This window comes from Suricata suricatta, chromosome 8 (assembly GCF_006229205.1).
Source record: "Suricata suricatta isolate VVHF042 chromosome 8, meerkat_22Aug2017_6uvM2_HiC, whole genome shotgun sequence".
In the NCBI taxonomy this organism is placed as follows: Eukaryota; Metazoa; Chordata; class Mammalia; order Carnivora; family Herpestidae; genus Suricata; species Suricata suricatta.
Genome location: NC_043707.1, coordinates 128,817,970 through 128,836,123, shown reverse-complemented (window position 1 = coordinate 128,836,123; position 18,154 = coordinate 128,817,970). Strand labels below are relative to the sequence as shown.

Sequence of the window (18,154 nt, the reverse complement as noted above, 5' to 3'; positions counted from 1 at the left end):
TGGGATTTTGAGGTCAATGGGTAAAGTTACACTTCACTTGTTAAAAAACTGGCAAACTATTTCCAAAGTGGCTGCACCATTGTACATTCCCACCAGCCGTGCAGAAGGTTGGAGGTTCGCACATCCTTACCAACCTTGGTATCGCCTGGTTTGGGAGCTTTGGTTTCTTATGGGCAACCTACTGGGTGCGAAGTGGTATTTCATTGTGGTTTTAACTTGCCTTGCTTTAACGACTCAATGGGTGCCTTTTCTCATACGTATTTGTAGATCTCATGCCATTTGTGGATCTTTGGAGGAACATCTATTAAAACTTTTTGCCCATTTTAATTGGGTTCATTTCCTGTTGTTGAGTCTCAGTCTCTTCCGAAGGGCCGTGGTGCGCATTAGCTGCAATAATTAGCCGACAAAGAATCAGCACCAAGGAGGGGCTCATCTTCTATTTGCTCAAAAGTGTTTATTGATCCCAGCTCTGTGCGAATGCTTGGGGTCAGGGCAGGGGACAAGGCGAACGGGCAAGTCCCTGCCCGCATGGAGCTCGAAATTCCAGGGAGGGAAACTGACAATAAACAAATTTGCAAAACAAATGCTACTGTAATGTCGAGGGGTGATAAGCAAAAAGCGAGGCAAGGGGAAGGGACACAGTGTGGCCAGGAGGGGACAGGAGACTTCTCAGATAAAGTGGCTATTCTTTAGAATACAGGCTTGTGGCAAAACACGCATGGCCCAACACAGTGGGGGCTTAAGAAGAATAGTTTCTTCTCTCTCACTCATCACCAGGGCCCTTTGATGGCTCTCCTCCTCAAGGTCAACCAGGCACTCCACTGCTTCTACATTGTGGCCTTGCCCCGCTTTGAGCAGAGCCCTCCCCCACACCATCCGCAATGGCTTACCACCTCATCCACACAAGTTGCCAGAGTGGGGAGTGAGAAGAGGGGACACACACACACACACCCCGCCCAGGAAGTGCTTGCAAGGTGCTCACACACCCCGACGTTCCATTCCATTGCCAGCACTTAGTCACGTGGCTACACCTACCTAGGACTGGCAACGGGGACTAGGAAATAGAATCTTTATTCTGGTTCCCAGCCAGGTGTCCAGCTAACGGCATTCTATCCCTTGAGTTAAGGGGACAGAAGATAATGGAAAATATCAAACCATCTGCCATGCGTGGTCAGGGAAGACTGCTCTGAGGAGGAGGCAGTTGAGCGAAAGCACAAGTGAAGTGAAAGAGGGAGCCACGCCAGGTTCTGGGGAAAGAGCATTCCACAGCAGAGTCAACAGTGGTTGTGAGAGTTGGGAACATGTTTGGGCATTGGAGGGAAACCCAGAAAGCAACAGTGGCTAGAATGGAAGAAGCAAGGAGGAACTCGGTAGAAACAAGAGTCTGGAGAAGCGGTGGGGCCAGATCATGGAGATCAGGGCCAGAGGCATGGATTGCACTCAAGAAGCAGGAATTCTCTGGACAGCTGTGCATCTGGGACCAGCGTGGTCTGCCTGGGGTCATGTTGCCAAGACCGTTCAGGCAAGGGCTCTCACTCGGGTGGACAGTGAGACACTGTCGGCATGGAGTGTGTTCTGGAGGGAAACTCGACAAGACTTGCTGGAATGAGCCGGATGTGGAACACACAGAAGCAAGAAGAATCAAGGGGGACTCCCATTTTTCCAACTGAGCATCTATGCCCTTGCAATGACATTGAGCACTAAAGAATCCCAAAGTCAGAACACGTCAACCAAGGTATTCTTGTCTTAGAACAATCCAGGCCCTGTACGCCGTGCCTAGTCTGCCCACAGGTCCTCAGAAGTGTCTTTTGGGACAGAAGCTGCTCCCCACTGTGTTTTAGATGAAGAGACCAAACTGGGTAGCGGGGGGAGTGGAGTGGTCCCCCAAGTAGTACATCTCTGACGGCTGATACAGGACTCAGCGCTGGCCTGGGGCTCCAGCTCTGACTTGTTAAGCCAAGCTCAGTGGGGCCCGTCCCCTGCGAGGCTGGGCAGGTGCTGATGGAAATGCACTGCCATCCACTCTGGCTCTGGTTTTCTGGTGTCCCCCCAGCTTTTGCCTCCATGCACATGTACACATGCACACAGACACACATGCCCCTTCGTGCACACGTGTGCACACATGTGCGTGCACATGGACACACAGACGTGTATACATTCATGTGCACACATGTGCTGCATACACTCCATGCACATGCACACGTGTACACACCGACACATGCACACCTCCATGTACACACGCACATGCATGTGGACACACACCCCGCCATGCACACATGTGTGCACACACATGCATACACATGGACACACAGACATATATGCATTCGTGTGCGCACACACACGCTACATACACTCCATGCACATGTACACACAGACACACACACCTCCATGCACACATGCACACAGACACACATACCCACCATCATGTGCACACGTATACACTCATGTGCACACATCTGTTACATGCACTCGTGCACATGCACACGTGCACACAAAGACATGTACACACCTCCACACACGGACACACACACCTTCATGCACACATGTGCGTGCACACATGCACACATGCATGGACACATGAATGCTGCCACACTCACGTGTATAACGCACACATGCAGGCACATATATACACAAGACACACATGTCTTCATGTGCACGCATGTGCTACTCACACACATGTGCACGCACACAGAGACATACACAACGCCACGCATGCACGTATGTACAATACATGCACAGATGCGTGCATGCTGCGACACATGTATGTGATGCACACACGTGCATACACACACATGCACACAAGTGCACACACATCAACCTCTGGCACCTCTCCTCTGCCCGTGCTTCATCTAACACTGTAAGCCCGGCAGGGGGTCCAGCGCACCAGGCAGAAATGGCCACAACTCCATCATCTTCAGACCACGTTGTACTTGTTGGCTAGTGGCGCCTGGACAGCCAGAACTGCTTCCGCAGGGGATTTCCACTGAGCTCTCTGCCGGGGCTGCAGTGTTGCTGAGACCCCCTCAGATGGGGTGTGGGGATCACAGGGGGCCTTCCTAAGGCTCCCCACAGGCGCCTTGCTGCGGAGACGCACAATAAAGGCAGTTGGGGGGAGACACGGGTCTTTCCCAGGCGGCTGCCTTTGCCTGGTGGTCTCTCCGCTTGGTAGCTAACAGCAAGAGCCCTAGACCCACACGATCGAGGTTCGAATGCTCACTTGACCACTTACTGGCCATGTACCACTTGGGCAAGAAGCTTAATTCCGTACGCCTAGATTTCTTCCATGGACTCCTGGACCAAAGAATACCCAGCACGAGAGATTCTAGAGAGAACTAAGTGCTTGGATGGGTGCCTCGCACATCTAGTGAGCGCTAGATCATATTATTATTGTTATACTGACGAGCCATTCCTGAGGTTGATCCCGACAAACCCTCCCTCCACCTCCCTGCAGACCAGACAAAATAGTTCTCAGCTGGTGTCACTGTCTCCTCTCCCGGATCCACTGTTCTGCTTTAAAGCTTATCACGACCTATTTAATGTTTGTTCTACCTTCTGTCCTCAGCTTGAACTCCACTTCTGTGTTTCTATCCTCCAGCCGCTCTGGCGTTCCTGCCTGTATACGTTTTAATTGCTTCCTCAGGGCTTTGCACATCCCTGTAAGTCAGAAACTCTGTGTCCAAGACTAAGACAGACATCTCAAGGGAGAGAGGCCAGCATTTGAACCCAGGCCCTCAGGCTGCAGAGATGGAACCCTAAACCACTATGCCCGTGGCCTCTCTCCTCTCTTCTGCCCTCCTGTGGTGCCATGGATCCCCCCCTTCTAGGGCATGTCCCTTGGGCGTATAAATATCTGGTGGCCGTCTCTTTCCCCCAGACCGTGAGCCAGCGCCAAGCAGGCTGGGCTGAGGCACCTTTCACTCACGCAGCATCCCTGATGCCCAGCACTTGGCACTCAGTACATATTCATGAATGAATGGATGAGTGTCTGCCGGTGTCCGCTGCATGCACGATCCCCAGGTGCAGAGACTGTGTCTTCCTCTCTGCGTCCCCGGTCCTCAGCCAAGCGCCCAGCCCTGGAAGTCCTCAACATGCTCACTGAATTGAAACTAACCAATTTCCAGCACGTTCCCCGGCCAGGCTACCTCACGCACCCACTGACATATGGGTAGGACAACCACTACCCACAAATCCCCGCCTGTGTTCCTGCCCCCAACACCTAGTTCATTCTGTTCCACCTTCCCAGGACGTTGCTCCTCGTTTTCCATTGGCTGGAAACCTCTTCACAGCCTACAAGGCCTGGGGTAAACAAGCCCTCCTCCACCCTCCTCTTGGGGGCAGATCTTGGGCTCTCTCCTCCTCAGGCCCACAGCACGTGCCAAGGTTGTGCCTTACAGACCAGTCTTCTGATTTTTTTTTCCTCCTAAACTGTGAGCCTCCTGAGGGTCTGTCTTACTGTCTTACTCATGTCTCTCTTTTTAAAAATGTTTTTATTAATTTTGGAGAGAATGCAAACACGGGGAGGGGCAAAGAGAGGGAGACAGAGGATCCGAAGTAGGCTCTACCCTGACAGCAGTGAGCCCGATGTGGGGCTCGAACTCACGAACCAGGTGATCATGACCCAAGCCGAGTTCTGATGCTCCATCGACTGAGCTCCACCAACAAGTGCCCCTGTCTCACTTGTTTCTAACCCCAACCTGGGGACCTTTCGCCAGGAGCTCCCAGAGAACGTGTGACGGGCACGAGATGAGCAAGGAACAGTGACTCGGGCTCCCCCCGGCCTCTGTGCCCTCCTCCGCGGTGGGCCAGCCTCTCAGGTTCTAAGGTGCAGGGTTCTGAGGGGGTGAGTGTCATTGGTTCGTTTTGCGGAGGGGGAAATAGAGAACAGGAAGGTCAAGTTGCTGGTCCAAGAGTCAAAGAGAAATCTGGCAGTCTTGAGGGGCTGCTGGTGGGAGGGGAGTTGGGAGGTGGCGCTGTGGTCCCTCCCGTCCTCTCCATGGAGCCGCTTGAGCACCCCAGCCTGGGTTCCGGAGCGCAGGACAGCCGGTGGAAGGGGCACAGCACCCCGAGAGCAGCCCCGAGGAAGAAATTGCTCCCCAGACATTTCTTGCACCAAAGCCCACCTCTGTGTGCGGCAGCCAGCAAATCCCAGGGCGTGCAGGGGGAAGCCCGTATCTGGGCGTGCAGGGGAGGAGCCCGTGCCTGGGCAGGGATTTGAAGCAGCCAAGAGGGCAGGAGGAGGGCTCTCTGGGAAGCCTTGGTGGCAGGTCACATTCTGTCCTCGTGGGGATGTCAAGTCCCACAAAACTCCCCATGCCGGGTTTATTTACAGGCCCAGGCGGTGAGGGGTGCAGGCCGGTAACTGAGTTTTCGGAATCTAAGCAGGTTCAGGACGATCTACCGTCGCAGCTGAATTGGGCAGGCCCGGGGATGCAGGGACCCTCGTGTTCGGAGACAGGGGTGGGCATCACCAAGCTGAGTCGCTGCTTGGCTAGAGAAATTGAACCTGGGCCAAAGGGACACAGGAAGTCTGGAGAAACAACACCTGAGCAGCTCTGCCCGGAGCCTCCCTTGACCCTCAGAACCTCCACGACTCCCGTCCACCTTCAGTGCCAGGCTCGGAGGCCACTTCCCCCCAGAGTGGGCACCTATGCGAGGCGGGGGCTGCTTACAGACAGCGGCGGCGGGGGGGGGGCAGTCCTCCCACACCTGATATTTCCCTGCACCTCCTGCATTCACGTCCTGATGCTGCCGTCCCAAACCACGAAGACAAAGTGGCTTTAACAACATGACTGTGATCCTATAGTCCTGGAGGTCAGCAGGCCAACATGGGCCTCAGGGGGCCAAAGTCAAGATGTCAGCGGGGGACGCCGGGAAGAATCTGCTCTCTTGCATTTTTCTAGATTTGACAGGCCGCCCACACTGCTTGGCTGGTGGCCCCTTCCTGCCCCTGCAGAGCCCACGGAGTCCAGCCGCGTCTTTCTCACATCTCATTATTCTGACTCTAACCTTCCTGCCTCCCTCATCCACTTCAAAGGGACTTCGTGATCCCCTTGATAATCCCCCAGATAATCCCAGGCCCTCTCCCCACTGCAGGGTGAGCCAACCCACACCTTTTATTGCATCATCTGTGGACTCAATATCCCCTTTGCCAAATAATGTAATGGTCAAAAGTTCCAGGAATTAGGACATGGACGTCTCCGGGGGGAGGGGCCCTTACTCTGCCTGCACACCTGCCACCCAGACGCACCCACTCTCTGGGGGGCATAACCTGGGGGGCAGGCAGCTTCCCACAGCCATCTCCTTTCTTCCTCCCAACAGCCCTGGGGGGTCAGGGACCCTGGAAGAGCCCGGACACCTGTCACCTGTGTGGGGGCTGGAACACTCCCGCCTTCTTCTTTCATTTAAAAAAGCTTAAGGGGTGCCTGAGTGGCTCAGGCTCCTGATTTCAGCTCAGGTCACAATCTCACAGTTCATGAGTTCGAGCCCTGCATCAGGCTCTGCGTTGATAATGCAGAGCCTGCTTGGGAGTCTCTCTCTCTCTCTCTCTCTCTCTCTCTCTCCCCCCTTCTCTCCGCCCCTCCCCTGCTCATGCTGTCTTTCTCTCTTTCTCTCAAAATGAATAAATAAAACTTAAAAAACAAAAAAGCCACATTCTACGGTTGCACAGAGCCACAGGAATACTTAAGACTATCTGGCCAAAGACGCTTCTTTTATGGAGATCCACGTGCCCAGAGAGGGACTGCAGTGTTCTCAGGGACACACAGCAAGTCAGTGCCGTAGCCAGGAACTGGCCTCCCGATTGTGCATCAGGGGTTTCTCCTTACCCGTCTCTTTCTTCCACATGCCAACCGCTCTGACCTGAGGAGAAACCCAGCTCCTCCCCCACCCTACACGCACACACGAAGGACACGCCTCTCTCTGTCATCACACACGCAATGTCAGTGTAAACCCTGGCCGCTGGTTAGGAAGCACCCAATGTACTCATTTCACAGAAGAGGAAACTGAGGCTGGAACAGGAGGGGCCTGACCCAAAGTTGCTCTGTGGTTCACCTGCAGAGCCAGCGCCCCAGCCCAGGTCCCCGACCCCAGTCCCGTGCTCTGTGCCCTGTGGCTGCCTCACCCACACATGTTCTCCGTGGTTTATCACAGATGTCAGGCTCCGGCCTAAGCGGCCCCCCGCTTTGCCCTCCCCCGGCCCGCAGGGGCAAAAGAAGATCGTGTGACCAGAAGGTTCTGCAAGAGCAGTTTCCAAGTCCTCGGTGTCCAGACTGGGCACACTGGCTGCCTCCAGCTCAGACCCAGAACAAGAAAAACCAGTTCCAGAGGCCACCCTCCTGCCCTGACTTTTACATCTGCAGTGGTTGGTTGCCCAGGGTGGGGGCACTGGGCTGAGCCTGGGGGCCACGTTCCAGGGTGGCAGTGCCCCTGGCCAGATAACGCTCCACGTCATTTGTCCCCTCTGAGCCTCAGTTTACCCACCTAGGAAGGATATAATGTACCTACCTCCCAGGGCAGCCCTGGATGGGTGCACAGCACTTGGTGAAAGCAAAGTCAATGTTAAAACGTCAATGACTTTCACTGTAAAACATTAATGACGGTTAGTTGTGGTATGTGAAGGAGCCAGCGCTGAGGCTGGATCCTGAAGGCTGGGAGGCACGGCTGGGCTGGCGAAGGACGAGCACAGCTCCCTCGGGCAGGGGCAGAGGAAGCACAGGTTGGGGCCCCCAGCGCCTCAGATCTCCACCTGCTGTCCCTGCCAGTTACCGCTGGGAGAAGAGACCCTCAAGATCTTGAGCACAGAGGAGAGTTTCCAACTTCCCACCCATGTTACAGAGGGGAAAACTGAGACCCCGAGAAGAGGCAGCACCTGCCCAAGAAAGCACAACTCTTTCAGGAAGCCATGCCAAAACGCATCCCCAGGGCAACCTGACTTGTAAGGAAATGATTGATCACAATCCTTCCATTCAGCTCTCCTAGGAACGGTTTTTTTCTTTTCTTCTGTTTTCCTTCCAGGCCTTATCTGACATGTACTTCAACACAATTGACTTGTCCCCGTGTAGCCCTGAGAAGAGCTGGGAGAGAGAAAGCGTGATTTGCAGAGCTCAGAGATGGGGGCCGGCTCTGCTCCTGTGTCACTCCTGTCACCCGAACGTGGCCCCAGCTCTGGCCACCATCATCCCGACCCAGACTCGAGTCCCACCTTGGGGCCTTTGCACAAGCTCTTCTCCCCCACCCTCCGCCCCCCATGCCTCCCTCCGGCAATTGCTTTGTGAAGCCACACCCCCTCCTCCCGGATGCAGCCCCTCCCCACCTTCCTGATGCATCAGTTCTTGGCCCTAAAGATACCAGCCCATCGCCCTGAGTATTCAAACAAATTAAAGGTTTGATCTGCTGTGTTTGTTTGCTCTTGTCCGCAAGGTAACTCGTCTGTCCTCATTTACTCATGTGTGTATTCAACAAATGTTGATGGACGACCAGCTAGGAGCCATCACTCCCTGCACGCACAGCTGGCCCCCCGTGGAGAGCGAGACCCACGGGACCTCACTGCGCTTGTTCGGTGCTGAGCGTTGCCGGGGGTTGACCAGGGGCCCTGGTGTCCCAGCTGGGCACCTCGACAGCTAGGAAAGGATCTCTCCCATCTCTGCCATACTGCTTGGGCACGAGGATGCTGGGCTTTCCTGAGCCATCTCTCCTCCCCTCCTGGGTGGCCACCGGGCTTGGAGGACCACAATTCCAGCTCTGCCACCTCTGAGCTGAGGGATTTGGGCAGGGTCACCTCCCTTTGGGGCCTTGATTCTTCTTTCGTGAAACAGCTCTAGGGGCCCCTAGCTCACTGGCTTCCTGGGGGATGGGGGCAGCACCCTGCAAGCCCCCAGGGCAGGGGGAGGACAGTTGCAAGGGGTGGGGTTCCTGAGCCCACCTCAGTGCTAAAGCAACGGCACTGGCGCATGGGTCCCATCTGCGTGGACGTGGGGGCGTCACCTCCCTTTGTGCGGTCTCCGTCACACAAGAGGGTCTGATTGTGGGCATCCAAGGTCCCTTTCAGCTCTGGGAGGCTCTGACTTCTGGCAAAGCGAGCCCGCTGCATGGAAACCGCGGATGCCGAGGCTCTGCCCTGAGAGGTGTGTGCTCCATCCATGTCCCCGGGATCTCGGGCAGCGCTGGAAATGGACATGACACCTCGGAAGACGGAGAATAAAAGAAGCAGCGTTCACCTGTCACCAGCTAGAGGAACGTGAAACAAAATCGTTCTGCAAACAGTGCCACCGCCTTGCACCACGGATCTCAGGGTCCAGGGCTGCGACACCGTCTTTAAATGATAGCCCCTGGGAAATCAGAACTCAGAGCAGAAAAGAAGCATGCTCCTGGGAAACAGCGGCAGAAGTAAGGGGGTCACACGTGGGGGTCATGGACAAGGAGATACAATTTAGGCTCCCCCTTCTCCAAACTGAAAGTGTCCCCTCTCCTCCTCCCAGTTCCTGGTGACGCCTGCATTATTTGGAATGTTCCAGTCAAGGGAAGTTCTGATTTCAGTCTTTCTTGCGTTAAGTTCCCGAACCCCTTTGCTCTCCAAGTCATTCCCACCCAGATGGAGACATATGGTGGTCGCCTCAACATCCCCCTACGCTTTGGAACATTTTGAACAATTCCTCCACCTCAAGCTATTAATTATGGTCGCCGGCCTCAGGGCCTTTGCACTGTGGGTCCTCTGCTTCAACAGTCCTTTCCCTACCTTGCTTACCTGTCAAATCCCTCAAGATTCAGCTCTGGGAAGCCCTCCTCCCCCAAAGCCCTGGCTCTTTCCTCTTTGTTTCCATAGTCCCCGAGCATTTGCTCTGATGTGATCCTTCCCCACTGGTGAGTTTCTGGAGGAGGCAGGCTATGTATAGGTGGGAGGCTGAGCCTACTAGCTGGGTAGGTTTGAGCCTCTTCAGACGTTACCTTTCACATCTGCAAAGTGGGAACAATCCCTCTATCACTGAACTTGACGTTGGCCCGGAAAATTGACACTGGCTTCTGAAACCAGCAAACCCTGCAATCTCAGCCATTCAACTGAACACCACTATCACGGTCTTGTATGGGCTGGAGGTTGCGGGAGGGGAGGTTCGTCCACCTGGGACACATCACCCTTGTAAAAGGACGAAGGAGGGGAGGCGGCGTGCTGGTTTTTCAGTGCCTCAAACCAGCAGCCACTCAGGTCAGTTCAGCCTGCCCTTCCTAAGCCAGACTCCATCAAATGCCTCCCCTCCTGCAGGGGCATCTGGGAAATGTAGTTTTCCTGGGTGCCTAGGAGGAGGAAATGAACCTGGCTTTGGTGGGACACGTGATGGTGTCTCTGCCTCAGGGTTTTGCAAAAACTAAATGATGGAGAATATGGCTGGCGCATAGTAGGTGCTCAGTGGATATGTTTGTCATCCGTCTGTCTCTCCCTCCCCAGAGCCGGGCCCGGGTCTGGCCCCCAGCATCCTAGGGGTGCTTGGTGCAGAGCCTCCAGCCCTGGCCCTGGTTTTCCTGGCTGCTGGCCCCAAGGCCTCCCCTCCCTCCTCCCACTCCTGCAGCTTGGCTGGGACCACTCTCTCCGCCTTCTGCACCTGGGTCTCTGTCTTCTTTTCAGAGCATTGATTTGCAATCAGCCCCAACAGCTCTAATGGGCCAGTGAGGCCCCTGGCTGTGCTCAGGGCTGTGGAATGCAAACCCGTCCTGCCTCTCAGGGGTCGGCACCGGCTCTCTAGTGTCTGGGAGAGATGGGTCAGCGGGGGATCTGGGGCTCCCACGGCCCCGCCCTGCTGGCTCAGGGCTCAGCCACACCCACCGGGCCCCCAGCGCCCCCAGCCCCACTCTCTGCTGGGCACGGGCTGGAGAGGATCTCTGCTTCTCTCCGTTCTGGTGTTCTCTTGAGAAGAGCACAGGATGTTGGGGACCAAAGAAAAGCTGGGCCTCAGTGCACTTTAACTCACTGATCACCGTGACAATGTATATAGCAGCAGGTTTTATTGGTCCCAATTTACAAATAGAGAAATTGAGCTCAGAGGTCACAAAGCTGTGCTTTCTAAACTTATCTGACCAGGAAGCCTTGCTTGCTTGCTTGTTTCCTTTCTTTCCCCTTCCCTCCCTCCTTCTCTCTCTCCCTTCCTCCCTTCTTTCCTTCTTTCCTTCCTTCTTCCCTCCCTCTCCCTCTTTATTCCTTCCTTGTTTCCTTCCTCCCTCTGTCCCTCCTTTCCTCCCTCTCTTTCTTTCTTTCACATGGAATAACCCAAAGCACATATTTCAAAACATAACCACCTCGAGCTGGCCTATTTCTTACCCCAAAAACCAACCCGATGTATCCTTCCTAATGCTCAGTATGCGCCTTCCCCTAACTCAGGGATTTCTTAACAAGGACTCCCAGGGTTGACTTTCCAGAATTTGCATGTGAAATAGTATGTGTATATGCATTTTTCTAGCAGGGTCTATAATTTCCAGGGGATCCTCAGAGGGACCAGAGACCCAGAAAGAGGACAGAACCACATCCTGGCTGGACTCCCGGTAGAGAAGGCCCAGTTTTGATCTGGGGTTTTGCGGAAGTGAACAGCACAGCAGAGATGTGGGAAAGAAGGCCGTGAGTGGGGGAAATGGCCCATGCGACAGCTGGGACAAGGGGACAGTAAACGGATGAGCTTGGCTGGAGCAGAACGGGTGTTTGGGAACAGTGACAAATGAAGTTGGGCCATCAAAAGGACCTTGGAGAACTGGCCAAGGCATTTAGATTTGAAAGGGGAGGCCATGGGGAGCCACATGACATCCTGGAGCCAGCGGGTAACCATGCAGCAAAGGGGGCTGCAGAAGAGGAGACCGAGAGTTGGGGGGAAGGGGTGGGAGCCACAAGCTGCTAGGATGGGGCTCTGGGGATAGCCGGACCAGGGGCTTGCTGTTCCGGGAAGGGCACACAGGGCTGGCCACTGTCAGGAGTACACAGGAGGTGGGGGGGTGGGAGGGGGCAGGTAGCTGGGCTAGACAGCCCAGCGGAAGCAAGGCCTTGGACATAAAGCTTCCTGATTGGAAACTCAGGTCCGTCATTTCCTAGCTAGGTCAAGCAGCCTAACCCTTGAGTCCTCTCCTTGTAAAACAGGGAGAACTCAGCTGCACGGTAAGGCTGCAGAAATCCACTTAGATGAGAAACTGCCTCTGAAGCATTTCAGGCAAAACACACTTCCAGCCCTTGACCATGAGCTTTCTCTTCGGATCCCTCAAGATAGTCCATAAACACTTACCGCCCGCTATGCACCTGCACCAGGTGCCCTCCTAGGCGTCCTAAGGTGTTCTTGACAATAACCCCATAGACAGATGGCACCACGTCTGTTTGAGAGAGAAGGAAACTGAGGCACAGAGAATTTGACCATCAGACTCAATGGCGATGTCTCTTAAGGTTATTGTGAGAGCTCAGATGTCAGAGGGTCCGTGACAAAGGTGTGACCTCTCTCTGACACAGGGAAGGAGAAGCCACATTCTCTTGAGGGTATTCAAGGTCAGACAGTTGGGTCTGTGGGAGGGCAGGGTACTGATCCAAGCATTTACAGTGCTTCATGGAGGGATCCGGGAGGATTCTGACTTTTGGAGGCTGGGGGTGGGGGAGGGCTGCTATCCTGCTAGCTAACAAGGGTTTCTGGAAAATGGGAATCTGGGAAAACAAACTTAGCCTCAGGCAGGACGCTGAGCCTTGGTTTCCTCGCCTCTAGAATGGGTCTTGCCCCCCACAGCAGGGCTGGTGCAAAAGGAAGGAGATGGTGCCCACAACCTCAGCAGAGCCCAGGGCCTGACCCAGAGCGGGTGCCCCCCAGTAACAGCTATTATTCCTTCTATTATTCCTATTATTGGCTCTGGGCCTCTGTGAAGGCTCGAGCCCTGAATGCAGGCGGGGGGTACGCCTCATGCTTAAACCTGAGGGCGCTCCCTCTGCCTCCTCTCACCCCCACCCCCTGCACAAAAATCAGGATGCACTCTGCCTTCTCAGATGGCACCCGTGAATTGTTTCACGTTCAATTTCCCCATCAAGTTCACAGGCACGTATCACATGCCATTATTCCATTTCCTAATGGCCTATGCAGTGGAATCGTAAGTAGGACATTTCTTCTTGCCCTTGGCATTCCCGACTCTCTGAAACTTCCTTTCCAGGCCTGATCTCCTTTCTGGTGACTGCAGCACGACTTGTCACCTCCAAAATCCTGGCCGCACCCAGCCCTGGCCTCTGCTTATCCCGGGACTTATAGGAACAACAGTGACACATCTCCTTGGAAAGCAGTGTTAGCCTCCCTGGGAGTTCTGTGGGGGTCCTTGGCAGCAGAGAGCAGGGTAGGCACAGGGCCAAGGTCAAAGAGAACACTGACCTGAGCCCCACCTCCGTACGGCTCACGAGCTGTGGAACCTGGGGCAAGACTCCCTCACCTTTTGGGAGCTTCAGTGCCTTACCCTACAGAATAAAGATGAGGGGGGAGGGGGCCAATCGGTTGAGCATCTGACTCTTGATTTCGACTCAGGTCATGATCTCAGGGTCGTGGGATCGAGCCCGGTGTCAGGCTTCACACTGAGTATGGAGCCTGCTTAAGATTCTCTCTCTCTCTTTCTCTGCCCCTCTCCCCTGCTCTCTTTCTCTCTCTCTCAAATAAAAAATAAATAAAATAAAGTAAAATAAAATGAGAATGACAATGCCAGTCACACAAGATGGCAGAATCGGAAGTGCTGTCACAGGTTGTGCCTGTAACAGCCATGACAGCTATTTGTTGAGGTCATGTGGGTAAAAGGTTTGATGGAAGGTGCTGGAAGGGTGAACTGGCACTTGAGGCTCAGCAGGTGGTATCCACCATGGTGGGTCCACCACGGTCCCTGCTTGGCCTCACCTTTGCTGTCTCAGATTCCCTGACCAGGGTGATGTCCTCAGTCCCGTAATGTGCCAGGATCACCCAGATGGAGCCGAACAGGGGCCCAGGGGGCGGCAGGGCCCTGAGGAATGTTTGATATTTTACTGCCCGGTCTGGAGCGGCTCGGCCCTCACGGAGTGGGGCAAAGTTGGAGAATCCTTGCAATACTAGGCATTAACTTCTAGGTCATAAGTGGCAGAGAGGACAGAGGGGGCCCTGGCAGGCTGGGAGCCAGGCTGGTGGGGATGGGGAAGTACCCATTCACCGATGCGAGCCGAGAGATTGCAGCACCGAACAAGCAGTGTGGACGGGTGACATGCAGCGGCGGGGGGGACAGCATGGGGGGCCGGGCAGGACGATGCCCGTCGTAGGTCGAGGTAAGGCCTCTGGGGAAGGGGAAGGAACCCCGGTCACACCACCAGATACTTCTTGTCCACCCTCTGGATGAGCAGGAACTTGTCCTTGACCCCCTCCTCTACAGCCCAGGCCCAGACCCATGCCCTGTGTCCCGGCCCCAGCTAGACGGACAGTCCCTCTTTAGGCCTCGGCCTCCTCATCAGTCAGACCAGGACCCTTTAACTGCTGACCCTTCTGGACTCAAAAGTCCACTCTCTCCCTCAAGTGTGTGCATGTGCATTTGCATGCATGTCTGTGCACATATGCATGTGTGGGTGTGTGCATGCATGCCTGCGTGCACATGTGTAAAATGCCAACCTCCTCCCTGTCCCCCTCTCTGCAGGGACACCCATGTGTCCTCCCGGCCTTGCCCCGCGCCCAGGGCCTCACCACCCACTCTCCACCTTGGCAAACACAGACCAGGGGAGGCACCGGCACCACGGAATCCAAAGCCAATCACTGGAAGATGGGCACGTACTTATCTCTGACTGTTTATTCACCCCCTGAGCCAACCCCAGAGCTCCCAATTCGTCCTGCCGGCGCGGAGAGGCCAGATTGGCGGCGCGCACATTCACAGAAGCCCAATATACGCTTCCAATTATCTCTTAATTTCGCTCCTGTCTTCGTTTGTTCATTTTACTTTTTGCAGACAGACTGGGTGGGGGTGGGGGATGGAGAAAGCTGTAATTTATGGAGTCTGAAGCCAGCTCGCGGGCGCTGGCGTGTGGAGGGCCTTCACCTGCAGGATGCAGTGAGACCTGGGGGCAAAGCGGAGGCTCACTCCCACCGCCCTGCAGGGAAGCTCGCCGCCTCTGGGAGGCCCCAAGTCCTGGTTCTTGCACTTTTCTGGTCCTCTGAGTCTCTGGAGTAACCATATCCTTTCATTTTCTCTATTGCTGAGGTCCCGCTGAGCAGAGGGTGAACTCCTAGAGGGAGCAAAGGACTCACGTGGGAGTGCACCTTCCGTATGCAAACGGCCCAAAACTCAGCCACAACCACCTCATTTATCGGACCCTCAGGAGGCTCTTACACACCAGGGCCCACATGTCGCTGTCCCACTTACCCCAGGACCGGGTCGGAGACAACCGAGGACGGCTCCGGGGCCCCTGACATTATTCACACTGTCTTGTCCACTCCTTCCCATGAAAACCACAATGACGCTCCTAGAACGTCCTCTGCTCTGTGTGCCTCTTTCCTGACCCTGGTGCCTCCCATGTGACCCTGTGTGGTGTGGGCTGGGGGACCCTCTTGGAGACCGTGAGTAGCAGCCATCTTTGCCGTGGCACGTGTGTCCCGGAATGGACGGCGGGAAGCCTCATTGAATCCATTCAATCTGGGCTCCGCTGCCCTGCAGGTGTTACTTCGGTCCTCAGACAAGGGACGATATCAGGAAATGCCACACCAGGAGGCAAATCAGGGCCATCTGACACCCTGCCCTGCACACACCTCAATCTGGAGGTCTGCAGGCGCCATCATGGCTGTCATAACTCTGTACACTCGGATCTGCTATTTCTCTCCCCTTGGCTTCCCCGTTCTGGTCACATCCACACTCTATGTCGTCCCGGTGCGCTCTCCCACGGGAATCCTGCCCACGAGCCGCATCACACCCCACCCCCTCCCTGCTCATCACCGTCTTCCGGATGCAGCAGTCCACCACGGTGCCTGGGCCACGAGTGTCTCCGTAACCCGCGTCACTGCACCAGCATGGGGCCTGGTGCACGGTAAGCACCTGGTGAGCATGCGTTCCATCAATCAGTCTACACCCCCGTCCTTCCTTTATCAATACTCAGTGCTAACACCTGTTTCTGGAATATCAGAAAATCACAATTTTGACTGTGAGGGAGAGAAAGCAGGGACCCCGCTGCCAATCACTGGCAGAACAGCCGCGGAGGCCTGACTCCTGGGGAACCACACGTGGTGGGTGAACTCAGGTATGTAAAACCCTGGACTCTGGAAACAGGGAAGCAAGTCCCCACTTACAAGCCAACTGACGTGATCTCAGAGCTGCTGTAAAATGGGGGTGACAAGGGCATCTCTCCCAAGCAGGGTGGGCATCCGATGAGATTCTTCCACCAGACTGCCCACCCCCATTCTAGCCGTGGAAAGGCACAGCACACACTGGCAGGTGTCCCCAACTGTGCCCGGCCCCATTCGGGCCAGCAGAACAGGTGCACTTTGATCTGCGGGCTTTGACTTGTGTCATAAAGGCTGCAGGAGACTCGCAGAAGAACAAGAGACCTAAAGAAAGGAAAGACGACCCAGGAGGAAGGCACTGCCTTGGACCCGACTCTGAGGGGCCGAGGGATGAGGGCCAGTGAGGAAATGGGAAGTCGGCCTGAGCCCAGCCTGGAGCCTGGTGCTCGAGGCAATGGACAGATGAGCTTGAAGGGTAAACTGAGGCTGGACATGGCGGCTCTGGACACCAGCGTGGACAGGCAGCAGTTTCTCTGCAAGTTAAAGCTTCAGGGCCCAACTCCTCCCAGACATGTGTTTCTTCGGCCCACAGAGCATTTTACTTTTTCTCATTTTTTATTTTTTATTATTATTTTTTTAAGTTTATTTATTTATTTTGAGAGAGACCAAGACAGCGCAAGTGGGGCAGGGGCAGAGAGTGATGGAGAGAGAGAGAGAGAGAGAAGATCACAAGCAGGCTACGCGCTGTCAGCACGGAGCCCGACTCGGGGCTCACACTGACAAAACTGTGAGCTCATGACCTGAGCCGAAAACAAGAGTCAGACGCTTAACGGACTGAGCCCCCCAGGTGCCCCTTTTCTCATGTTTTAATTGGATACCAACATTTGGACACTGAGAGTGATCTCCATCCTACGGCAGGCTCTAAGAGTCTCTGACACCAGGGGGATCGGGCAGTGCCGGGCCCACCTGCTGGGAATATCACCCACTTTACTCGCTGGCCCCGTAGGCAGCACGTGTTTGAGGGCCCTGCCCTGGCTTCTGGGTGCCCTAAGAGGACCTAGTCCGGGAGAGGGGCAGAACCGGAGCTGGACTTCAGGTCCAGCTCATGACACTTAACATGAGTGATGAGAAGCCTGAGGGGGAGGAGAAGAACGGATGATAATTTACTGAGCTTTTTACACGACGGAGCTCAGCACTATGGGCTTTACACACACTCACCACAACCTTCCGAGGTGCGCATGCTGCTCCCCCCATTCTCAGATGAAGTAACAGGCACAGAGAGGTGAAGTCACTTGCCTAAGGGCACACAGCTGGCAAGGGGGAGAGCTAGGCAGTCTGGATCTGGGAGCCACAGCGCTGGTGAGATGGGGGTGGGTGACTCTCCCTTGGCCCCTCACCTGTCTTCAAGCCCAAGGATGTTCCCCGTGTCTACAGTGATCCAGACACTAACGCCCTGTGCTTTCTCCATCTGCTCTCAGGAGAGCCCAGAAGGCAGGCAGAGGCATTCGGAGCCAGATCAGGTGGCTTGGTGGTCATCCCTGGCTCAGCCTTCTCCGCTGCTTACTGTGACCTCACCCTGGGGACAGGCAGACCCCAACAGGAAGGAAACCAATGGGAAGGATCTCACGCCGCACCTGCCGTGGCCCCACCCATCTCACAAACCACCACACCCACTGTGGCCCAGTGCATTTGCAAAAGAGAAAATAAAACACACATACATATAATAAACAACCCCGTGCGTTTCCTGGCATCAGGTGACAGCTTGGTCAAGAGCTTCCTGCCTCTTTGTGTGCCTGCTGGACTCTAACGTCTTCCAGCTGCTGCTGGCTCCGGGTGACTGATCACAAGATCAGCCCCAGGGCACGACTCCTACTCCCACCCCCAGGGAAAGCGTTGAAGGATCCTAGGAGGCCAGTGCCAAGATCCGCCAGCCCAGAGCCCCACTGGCC

General features: G+C 55.1%; 1 long non-coding RNA gene across 1 annotated transcript; it reads left to right on the top strand.

Annotated features, from left to right (window-relative positions):
• The first annotated feature begins 7,616 nt into the window (after positions 1-7,616).
• LOC115300367 lies at positions 7,617-8,392 on the top strand. The gene is made up of 2 exons (XR_003912619.1): positions 7,617-7,933; positions 8,014-8,392. It is a non-coding gene; the product is annotated as an uncharacterized LOC115300367 (long non-coding RNA).
• The last annotated feature ends 9,762 nt before the right edge of the window (positions 8,393-18,154 follow it).